The sequence below is a fragment of the Haliotis asinina genome, chromosome 7 (assembly GCF_037392515.1).
Source record: "Haliotis asinina isolate JCU_RB_2024 chromosome 7, JCU_Hal_asi_v2, whole genome shotgun sequence".
Classification (NCBI taxonomy): domain Eukaryota; kingdom Metazoa; phylum Mollusca; class Gastropoda; order Lepetellida; family Haliotidae; genus Haliotis; species Haliotis asinina.
Genome location: NC_090286.1, coordinates 65,938,393 through 65,951,241, shown reverse-complemented (window position 1 = coordinate 65,951,241; position 12,849 = coordinate 65,938,393). Strand labels below are relative to the sequence as shown.

The following is a 12,849-nucleotide window of genomic DNA, read 5'->3' as shown; positions in this document are numbered from 1 at the left end:
TATACAAAAACCTAGGAATACCATGATAAAAACCATGGTACTTACACATAAATCTTGGAATACCATGGTAAGAACCGTGGTACTTATACAAAAATCTTGGAATACCGTAGTACTTATACAAAAACCTAGGAATACCATGGTAAAAACCATGGTACTTATACATAAATCTTGGAATACCATGGTAAAAAACATGGTACTTATACAAAAACCTTGGAATACCATGGTACATGTATTTTCGTGGGACCAAACCCTAGAACTGATAATTTACAATAATAATAATATAACTCACCATGACACATTGACATCTGGGACATCACCACTTACCATAGTATTGCTCTAAGCAGCTGTTGGTTTTAATTTCAAAAGAATATACTGTTTCCAAGACACTTTTAAGCATCAGGTCCAAGTATGGGTTCGGTCATGTGGACCATCTGATAAGCAAATGATTACAACTGATTTTTTTGATGACATAAATGATTGTATTATTTCAACATAAAGCATCCTATTATAACTGTCAAGTCTTCCACAAAAAGTAAACCATCACTGCATCTGGAGCAGACAGACTCTATAGATCACACCATTACCTTCACAGTCGTTAGATACAGTGGGAGTACATCAGCAAGCCCAGTGTACTTCCTTGACGCAGAGGTTTCACAATGTCGACAACCGACCACAGACAGGACGTAATTTCAACAGCACTTTGGGCACTGTCAGTTTGTAATTGTGAATAAAATTAATAAAAAATGTCTGAGATTTCTACATCTGCAGAATCTATGCCTTGTAATAAGGAAGGAAATACAGACGATTATGCGACAATTTCCGAGGAATCTGAAGTAAAAACACACGAGGAAGAGTGGGAAGGGTTGGGAAGTTTGAGCAAAACTGTGCCACAATAGGATTTTATGTCTGTCCCCATAATGATACAGAAAATATTCACATTACTAGACTCAAATCATCATACACCAGAACGTGAGTATGATGAGTGATGCCAACCGTGTAAACCGTCATACTGATGTCCTCACAACTATCAACAATCACTGGCCTCTTTAAACATTCATAACCCATTAACAGATAGTAGCATTCCCGTTACTATTTGCCTGTTTTTCAATCAGGACTTTCTTAAGCACCTGACCTATTGACAAAACATATTTAGTCAGCGATAAAGAACCTGGTAGTGGGTATCATAGCTAGTCTTTGAGTAGCAAGTTCAGGACAAGTCTAGATAAGCAGATAGTATAGGGATCTCAGTCTGTTGTTTTTGATTTCATTAGAAATATGCATTTACACTACTAATTTTCAGCTTAGAGACTTGTGCAAGTCTGCAGGACAGCCTGCATCAACAGCTGTGCTACAAAGGGAACATGACACTCTTACACTCCCACTTCACAACAGCCCCCTCTCACGCACCCCACACACATACTACCCATGTACACATGACAAACTCCCTCTCCTCTTCTCTCGCTCCCCCCCAAACCACACCTACAAGCGATACCTCCCCACAAACCTAACCCCCATCTATGAATGAGGATCAACATTCACATGGAAGGATTGATAGGGATGTGAGCTAACGGTCATATCAATACACCATGAGATACGAGCTGTATACACTGGGATGGGACAGAGACACAAAGGATGTCCATATGTTGCGAAGTGCTGTAACCGACTTACTTTTACACCCAACAATCCTTTCGCACAAAGAGGTGGAAATAAACATATTCAGTATTAATTCAGTCATGAACAGTTCCTTTAGAAAACATATGCAATTTCTGTATGTTGTAGGCATTAGAAAGTTAAAAAACATTGCTAATACTAATTACTACTGTCGCATCCACTACACTCAGATCCACATCAGTTTGGTACATTTGATGGAATTTGTATAATTCAAATCATTATTTTAATCATGAATATGTCAACATAAATATTCTCACTACTTCACCATACAAAAGGCTCTAAACACCAGGTGCAGTACATACACGATCTCATCACTGGCGGTCATAGAACTCACCCGAAACCCAGCATGCACTGCACAACGATATTAGCTACATTAGGCACAAATACACCGCAGGAACTTCGTCTTCTAAGCCACTGGTGAACTTTGTGACTTTACAATGTGATACAGAGTTCTTCATATTTGATACTTCTCATTAACACGGAAACAGTTGAAACAGACGCCGCATTTGTCTGCAGCAGCATGCACAAGAGATGCTGAGTTACCTGGGTGTTTTAGTGCCCTTTATCTTGAACAACACCCGTGATAAGACATCCAGCCCATCTAGACACCCAGCAATCCGAGCTCCAGCCCATCTAGACACCCAGCAATCAGAGCTCCAGCCCATCTAGACACCCAGCAATCAGAGCTCCTGCCCATCTAGACACCCAGCAATCCAAGCTCCAGCCCATCTAGACACCCAGCAATCCGAGCTCCAGCCCATCTAGACACCCAGCAATCCGAGCTCCAGCCCATCTAGACACCCAGCAATCTGAGCTCCAGCCCATCTAGACACCCAGAAATCAGAGCTCCAGCCCATCTAGACACCCAGCAATCAGAGCTCCTGCCCATCTAGACACCCAGCAATCAGAGCTCCAGCCCATCTAGACACCCAGCAATCAGAGCTCCTGCCCATCTAGACACCCAGCAATCAGAGCTCCAGCCCATCTAGACACCCAGCTATTAGAGCTCCAGCCCATCTAGACACCCAGCAATCAGAGCTCCTGCCCATCTAGACACCCAGCAATCAGAGCTCCAGCCCATCTAGACACCCAGCAATCTGAGCTCCAGCCCATCTAGACACCCAGCAATCCGAGCTCCTGCCCATCTAGACACCCAGCAATCAGAGCTCCAGCCCATCTAGACACCCAGCAATCAGAGCTCCTGCCCATCTAGACACCCAGCAATCCGAGCTCCAGCCCATCTAGACACCCAGCAATCCGAGCTCCAGCCCATCTAGACACCCAGCAATCCGAGCTCCAGCCCATCTAGACACCCAGCAATCAGAGCTCCAGTCCATCTAGACACCCAGAAATCAGAGCTCCAGCCCATCTAGACACCCAGCAATCAGAGCTCCAGCCCATCTAGACACCCAGCTATTAGAGCTCCAGCCATCTAGACACCTAGCAATCAGAGCTCCTGCCCATCTAGACACCCAGCAATCAGAGCTCCAGCCCATCTAGACACCCAGCAATCAGAGCTCCTGCCCATCTAGAAACCCAGTAGCCAGACATCTAGATATCAAGCACATCTAGAGAGAAGGAAGTGTTGGAAGGCTACTGAGATGGTGGTGTAGCATGGCTACTGAGATGGTGGGGTAGCAAGGCTACTGAGATGGTGGTGTAGCATGGCTACTGAGATGGTGGTGTAGCAAGGCTACTGAGATGGTGGTGTAGCATGGCTACTGAGATGGTGGTGTAGCAAGGCTACTGAGATGTGGTGTAGCATGGCTACTTTAGTGAGACAGAAGGTCATGTGTTCGATGAATGTACATGCTCCCTGGCCTTCCAAGTTGCTAGACAACTACTAACTCAACACCAACACAGTGCACACATTTTATTTAGCTATTTTCTTTTCACGGTAAACCAAGAAAGGACACATAATTGTATAGAGGCTCTTTCCCTGGGAAACAGAAGAGGGGGGCTCAGAGACCACTACAAAGACCAGGAAACTTCAACAAAGGAGCTCCTTTGGGATGTGAACGTTTTCACCTTACTTGCTATGAAAGCACTGACAAATACGTCAAAACAGAGTGGTGCTTCAGGAGACCTATTACCGCATTTTGCACTGAACACCATGGACAGTGCCGCGTTACGTTCTTCACCTGGGACAGGCCAATCTCTGTAACATTTGATAAACACGATTTCATGGCAATTACTCTTTCAATTCAAACATGAAACACTGTGACATCTTCACAACTGTGTTATTTTGTAAAATAATGGACTTCCGATAATTTTACTTGTTACCACCGGATGGCGAATGTTGAAGTCAAGTGTGAGATGTTGTAGCTATTATAGATATTCATTCAGGAGAATTGTATCACACAAGATGATGTGTACAATGTATATATTGTTTGTCACTGATCAATGACAAGGAATCATGGGCCACATGTTTTTTTCTGTTTCCATGACAATGACATCAGTCACCCTGGTGGACACTGAAGATGCTGGCTGACTTCTTCATTACTCCACTCATCATTCCACATAAACATCATCAACAGAATCATCATCATCTCCACCAACAACATCATCTCCACAGACAACATCATCTCCACCGACATCATCATCTCCACCGACATCATCTCCACCGACAACATCATCTCCACCGACATCTCCACCGACAACATCATCTCCACAGACAACATCATCTCCACCGACATCATCTCCACCGACAACATCATCTCCACCGACAACATCATCTCCACAGACATCATCATCTCCACAGACAACATCATCTCCACAGACAACATCATCTCCACCGACATCATCATCTCCACCGACAACATCATCTCCACAGACAACATCATCTCCACAGACAACATCATCTCCACCGACAACATCATCTCCACAGACAACATCATCTCCACCGACATCATCTCCACCGACAACATCATCTCCACAGACAACATCATCTCCACCGACAACATCATCTCCACCGACAACATCATCTCCACCGACATCATCATCTCCACCGACACCATCATCTCCACCGACACCATCATCTCCACCGACAACATCATCTCCACAGACAACATCATCTCCACCGACAACATCATCTCCACAGACAACATCATCTCCACCGACATCATCATCTCCACAGACAACATCATCTCCACCGACATCATCATCTCCACCGACATCATCATCTCCACAGACAACATCATCTCCACAGACAACATCATCTCCACCGACAACATCATCTCCACAGACAACATCATCTCCACCGACATCATCATCTCCACCGACATCATCATCTCCACCGACAACATCATCTCCACCGACAACATCATCTCCACAGACAACATCATCTCCACCGACATCATCTCCACCGACAACATCATCTTCAGCACATCATCAATATTATCAACAGCATTATTACTACTTCCATAAACACCTTCCAAAAAGTTTTATTATGAGACATTTACATAACATACGTCTGATCCAGTCAATACAAGTCTGGTCATCTGAAAATCATCTGACATTCATTAGTGGATGAATGAAATATGCATTCCTGAAATGAGTCATTATTGGGGGGGCCATGAGACTCAGCTGTATGGCAGGTCTCAAGTATCCTGTTGCAACCTGTCATTGTGAACAGATCCAAACTACTGGGCCAGTCCACATATGTCAACACATCTACTTTACAGGGATAGAAATCCATTTGGAAAGTCTACTTGCCATGAGGACTCGTGACTCTCACAAAACTACTAGTCCTCACACAGTTTTAGTAGTCCTCAAGTTTCAACCAGTAACAAACCAAAAAATAAGTTTGTCAAGCAGTATTGGCACAGGTGTCATATAACAATAAACAACACACAATATGTTTTGGCATAGTTTAATTTCATGCTTGCCATAAAAGGCGACCATGCTTGTCGAAAGAGGCGACTAATGGGATCGAGTGGTCAGACTCGCTGACTTGGTTGACACGTCATCAGTTCCCAACTGCACAAATTGATGCTCATGTTGATCACTGGATTGTCTGGTCCAGACTTGATTATATACAGACCGCCGCCTTATAGTTGGAATATTGCTGAGTGCGGCGTAAAACTAAACTCACTCATAGTTTAATTCAGTCATGATAGATGGATATGATTGTGCAACAATAGATAAGGTTACTAACAGTCCATATCAAATTCAAAGTTGCACTGATTTATGACTTATGAACAGATAAATGAACATCAATTACAGTTCTGTGAATAAAGAAACCATGTTACGTCTCCCAACACTCATACACAATGCATATGTCAGGCCCCACCAATCTTCGTATGCAAGCCATGGGTTCAACTTCAACTATTGTTCTTGGAAGGCTCAGGGTTTTTTTGGCTTTTGTTTTGTTTTTGTGTTTTGCTCATTACCTCTCTTCAACACTTTCTACACCAGTCAACCAGAGACACTGAGTTCCCAGAAACTATGAGGTCATGGAACTGATACTTGATCTCACAATGTCCCTTTACCTTTTCTTTCATATTTTCATTTTTACATATTCGGAAAATCATTATACAAAGATTTTTTTTATATATATATATTTTGTTCAAGATAAAGGGTGGCCTATTTCCCGATATTAATGGCTTTCCGCTCGGTAAAGTGAAACAAAAGCGTGAAATACCTCTGTTTTCGAAGCTTTGTACATGTTGTATGAATACCATATGAGGTGATTCGTTTAATGGCAGGTATTGCTCGTGACATCCAAGCACCAACAATGTCAGTATACACTTTGCCGAGAGTATTTTCCCACTTGTAAGAATCGATTTCATTAGATGAAGATTGGTTTCTAATGACACTTAATTTTTATCTGCTATAAGGATCACGATTGGTCAAAATCAGGCACGTGACCTAAGGCAGCACTTCATATTACAGCCATGGATACTGTGCTTGTAAACAAAAACCTGTAGAGTCAGACGAACATTTCTAAAATCACAAAATATACGTATGTTATGGAACTTAAAGCATATATCGTGCTAGATTATAACCTCTGACAAGAAAATTTTATGCATATTTTAGCATTAAGCATAATGTCCATGCATCAGGTTCAAGATGACGAAAACCGAGATGTCACTTGAATTATATTACAATAAAGACGGAAATAGTAAATTGCAATGTACGTTTAACAACTTTAGGGAGCACTGTTGTTGATTTTGTTTTTCAGTTTATTCAATTTGTATAATCATTTCCTCAAAACATTGTTACTTTGATCTTTGACAACTCTGATGTGGCCAAGAATCATGGTTTTCAATAACAGTTTAGAGTGGGGTTGGTCGGATGTGTGTTTGGAAAAAAACTATCTCTGATTGGCCAATCCTTAAAATAGCAGCCAATCACGCAATCAATTACACATACATTTGGCAGCTTATTGTGTTAAAAATGGATGCATAAACACATACATGCTGCGAAAACATTATCAAGATTTTTTGGTTACTTTTTGATAAATTTGTAAATGACAATGTTTGTAATTTGTTAGGTCCATATGTGAAAATTACATCGAAATCATTTATCAACCCGAGTGTACGATTTTACAAGACAGTGCTCGGTCATTTGAAAATGTTATTGCACTAAAACTGAAGGCCGATGATAATCTCAAACCCTTAAAATTGTACTAGCCCCATGGGCTAGTACTGCTAGATGTTTTGGTAGTCCTCTGGGAGATTTACTAGCCTTGGTCTAGTGTAAATTTTGAACACTACTTTATACTGGTAAGAATGGTGAAATAAAGAATATTTTATGATCCGGCTTTTATTTTGAATGTGTTGCAAGCTCTAACTTGGACTTCACTTTTCAAACTTCTCACACTTCAATGAACTCAAATGCCAGTTCATCTGCAATCAACTTGAAGGCACATGCTGAATTCAGTTTGATGAAATAAAGAAGAAAAAGGTTTACAAAAAAAGAAATGAAAGTAATAACACAAATCAATAGCCATGACTGATGCTCTGCTCAATCAACATGAAAGAGTTCATTCTTTCAAATCTCTCTCCAATTTCTAACACAAGTCACATCGTCACATTATCAGCGATGTGATAAAAGGGAGATAACTGAACCTGTCTTGGGCAAAGAAGCACTTTAAAACTGGGTAATCAAGTTGGAAGTCTTTAACCATTCAAATATAAAATATTGTTACATCATAACACAATCCTCAGAACTGTTGATTAAACTTCAGAAACTATAAATGCAATTATATAAAATATTGCTTTAACTTTAGGAGCTGTGAAAACAATTGTTCAAAAATGCTGACAAAACTTTACAAGCCATAAATACAGTGTATTCCAATGTAATACAATTACTCCTTTTCTGCATAACATATATGAAACAAATCTACCAAAACATATCCTATCAAGCTAGAGCATAGAATGTGATCTCAGATTAGGTCTCCTCGTTCTGTCTTCATTACTCTGACTCACAGTCCCTGAACCACATTATTTTCCCTACAGCCAAACCTTCTCTGCAATGCTAAAGCCTTACATGAAGGAAATCTAGATTTCCTCAGCTTCAGAATCTCTGGTCTCCCTGGGGCTCCTTGTCAATTTATATAGGCCAGTATGTATGATGAAAATTATATATTTTCACTATTCAGTGACGTTAGTCTAAGTTCACATCAATGTGAGCCAGACAGGCATAAGGACTATCAATTCAAGTGAGTGAGTTTAGTTTTACGCCACACTCAGCAATATTCCAGCTATATGGTGGTGATCTGTAAATAATCGTGTCTGGACCAGACAATCCAGTGATCAACATAATGAGCATCGATCTGCACAATTGGGAACCGATGACACGTGCCAACCAGGTCAGTGAGCCTGACCATCCCATCCCGTTAGTCGCCTCTTATGACAAGCATAGTCGCCTTTTATGGCAAGCATGGGTTGCTCAAGGCCTATTCTACCCTGGGACCTTCACGGTCCACTATCAATTCAAACTGAGCTGTAATGATGATCTTTTATGCTCTATTGAAAGCTACAACGGGTAACATGAGTCACTGAAATTGCTGGGACAGACATTGCCTGGTGTGTTGAGTGGACAATACTGAATCTGTTGCACAGCAACTGACAGAATATGAACTTCAAGTGCTGGGATGGTATGGTGTCATAATCTGGAGGTGAGACGCTGACTACCATCATGCCAAAAAGCACATTGAACATCTCCACGAGGATCAAGCTCATCCCAAGTTGGACCACTCAAATCCTGATTTGTGGGTATGCAAGCGGAAATGCATAAATTTGAACTGACTTCAGATGGAACATTGTGTGCAAGTCCTGATCTGCGCTTTTCTGTTCAAAGGGAAGTAACTCAGACCTGCTGACACTGCAGGGGAAAGGAGTTTCAAGGCTTCTTGTCCATCATCTGCTTTGAGGTGTCACATTCTGGACAATAATAACATGCTTCCTCATGCAGATCAATGGCTGGCAGTTGTAATTCAGAACAAACCTGTTTCAGTATACATGAATCACTCGACACAGGGAGGAAGATTGAACTGGAGTATCTTCCTGGTGCAATCATCTCCGTGTCTCAACTCACACAGGGAAATATTCATCACCACACTGAGGAAAGTATCCTGCTATCTAGACATAATATTTTAGAAGGCATATACTTTGCCCTGAAACACGTCTCGTGTGGAAATTATTTCTTTCCTCTCTGGCGCTTAATGTAAAAGGCCCACCAGATTCATGTGTCAGTGACATGTTTGCAGGGATTCGGAAGAGAACTTTGACGATGGGCCATTTTCAGGATTATTAGCCATTTCCTGAATTTTGAATGGGCCACTGCCCTTGTATCAGTGGTAAACTTCCAAATTTTAATAGGCCATTTTTCATTCCAATGTGCAAAATGGCCCATGGCCCCTGCCTTTCCCAATCCCCAAGTTAAATATCAGCTTCTGGGTTTGAATCTGCTGGCCTGAGAACAGACAGCCACAACTGACTGTAAGACAAGGATTACTTAATGTCTCCACTAAACATGGCACAACCCATGCAGCAATACACCAACAGCACAGATTCAACAAGCCACTGCTCTCAACCTTTCCATCCCATGTTTCCAGAACCTGTTACTGCATGCACAGATTACAGCAAATTATATACAACAAGTTATGAGTTTTGGGATCAGGTGGTTAGACTTGCTGACTTTGGTGATGAAGTAATTTACTATTGATGTCAATCACTAGATAGTCTAATTAATCCTTGATTATTTACATATCCCTATTACACAGATTCAAGAGCAGAGTGTCTAACACTAACTGCATGCCAAGGTCACTGCGTCATAACAGCACTGGAAGCACTCCTAAAATACAATTAGTCATCAAGATAAGGGTTGAGTGCCTGCAAGACTGCACATGGGAGCTACAGCTGTCAGCAATGTTAACACATGACAGATACAGCTGCAAGGTACAGCTGTCAGCAATGTTAACACATGACATACAGCTGCAAGGTACAGCTGTCAGCAATGTTAACACATGACAGATACAGCTGCAAGGTACAGCTGTCAGCAATGTTAACAAATGACAGGTACAGCTGCAAGGTACAACTGTAGGCGATGTTAAGATACAACTCACACAGACAAAAAGTACAGCTGTCAGCGATGGTAAGCCACAACTAACACAGATCCAAGGGCAGTAAAGTTTTAACAGGATTAATGGCATCACATCAGGACAGATTGAAGCAGCACACAGCTAAAGTCGTAACTATGGTAACTAACAGTAATCCGACTGATTGAAATATCAAAGACTGGTTGCAACCAACAAAAGTACTTAAACAATCGATCACTTTTTCTTGTAATTAAACACAAACAATTTTGGAAGAACTGTTGTAGTCTTTGAAACGCTTGTTGATGGAACATATTTTCAAAGCTGTCAGGGTCTAAAAACATGTTTAATTGTCAGACAACTCACATCAGTAACCATTCATGAATGAATATTTTTTGAGGACCTTAGAAGGTTGATCTTAATATTATCTTTGTCAGCACTTTAAAGCAGTAAGCTGCACCCTCTTATGCTTATTTGCTAAAGCACTCTGAACAGAGCAATCTGAAAAATGATGCTAACCAATTTCTTCTATGGTTGATCAAATGAACATATCATCAATCATGAGAATCTAACCAATTTCCAACACAAATCATAATACTAACATTTTGTTTCCCGTCAAATACTTGTCATTTCAGACTTATCAGTATAACTGATTTGTTCACAATAAGGTCATATTCACGAATAGGTTATTCATTCCCAATACAAGGAATAAATAGCACCTGAGTTGTTTCCAAGTCGCAGACTTCTATGTGAACAACAACTTAGCACAGACCAAGTTGTGAGCTACGGTCTAAGGGAGACAACTCACACCAATGTTATTAGTGCTTCATTCACTTGTCAATCTCAGTGACAGGTCTGACAGCCATGCTCTTGTGTGAAAATGCGTAAAGGTGACAGTACAACCTCTTTAGTTGAAAAACCTCACTATCCAGAAATAACAAAAGTACCATATTATAGATGAATCAGTCCCATTACTCTCTTCCTGGTACAAACTGTCAGAGGAATTGTATCACAATACATATGAAATGGACACACCACCACTAGAAGCAACCAATCAAAACAAGAGTAGAGAGCATTATATCCCCAGTTAGTATTGTTCAAGTAATCGAAATACATGTCACATACACCATGTGTGACTTGGTTGACAGAAGATAGTACATAAAACAACAGCAAGCATTGTTTCATGCAGCAACATTTCAGCAATATGGTTGTGTGGAACACCCGACATGGAATTCAAATATTGTACCTATGTGAGGAAACTCAGACTTTTAGTGCGAAGAACCAAACACTTCAATCATGCAACTTTCACCCCTAATATAGTACATTAAGTACCACACACTATTCTTACTGGAAACCCTTCATCTGAACATTGTACACATCCCAGCACTGATCATACACAAACACAGTTAATTTCATGGCTTGGAGTGCTGAATAATAGCAGCTTCCGCAACATTGTATGTACTGAAGGTGCTACGAGGGGGATGTGATCCAGACCTTCTGAACAGATTGTGGAGCCCTGTTAAATATTATTAATCATCACCATAGACAAAACATAACTGTAGGAAACACAACAAAAGTGTACACAAGACTTGCTATGATACCTCGAACACTGAATGACTGTAGATTTGAAAGTGCAGTACACTTTACCCAATGTTCGGACAATACCCCATTGGTAAATGATACTGTACCATTCACATGCAGCCCCTCTATTCATAAGGAGCAGAATCGTTTGGTGAAATATACTTCAGGAACCAAATGAAAACAATTGACAATAACGATTAATTTTATATCATTTAGTCACAACACTAACCTCTGCTGTCACATCATAATACGGAGTTAAACTGAAAACATACTAAATTTCCACAGTAACACACTATTACCTTAAATATGAAGAAATCAGTAGAATAATCTGATAACAAGTTATACATATTACATTTCGACACAGGTAGATTACAACGACTGAAGAATGGGTTTCAGATGGAGATAGAATATTTGTATATGCAAATATATTCATGACTTGACATTAATTAGAAGGAAATAAAGTCTTTTGAAGAATTTATCAAATCACTCATTTCATCAAAAACACGTAAATGGTAATCGAAATACTTCTTCTCACATGATTGTGCTTATTTCCTCCCAACATTGCGAATATTGAAGTCTAGACGTGCAGGTGTTCGTGCCAGAGGTCGCGCTGACACAGGAGCCAGGCGAGATGAAGCAAAGCACGTGCTCGGCAATTACCAATTAAATTAGCACCCGTTCTAATGAGCGATCCCTTCAGAGCCGATTATGTAATTGAACAGGTATCTCAAATACGTAACCACACAAATTGTCAGTGGTCACAAAGTGCTATATTTTTCAATGTTTTGAACGTCAAATTGTAAACAGTACGATTCCATTTTTTTGACACAACGCTCCTGAGCTGATAATCAGTGTCAGTTTGAGAGGTAAAATACCCCAATCTATAACGTGACAAACAGACCCACAGTTCTCACACGTATACATGAGATATCTTACATCGACTCTACTACTTTTACTTACAGCTCTGTGCTTCAGTTGACCAAGTATAATCCAACACAGCGACCTGTCAAGTACGACCACCCGCCATTTCACCTCGGCCACCAATGCACAATTCT

The 12,849-nt window shown here is 40.8% G+C and overlaps 1 long non-coding RNA gene across 1 annotated transcript in view; it reads right to left on the bottom strand.

Moving 5' to 3' along the window:
* The window catches only part of LOC137290926 (uncharacterized), a 122,659-nt gene extending 109,810 nt beyond the window's left edge, over nt 1-12,849 (bottom strand). The window contains exon 1 of the long non-coding RNA XR_010957240.1: nt 12,755-12,849. This is a non-coding gene — a long non-coding RNA (uncharacterized lncRNA). The remainder of the gene's footprint in view (nt 1-12,754) is intronic.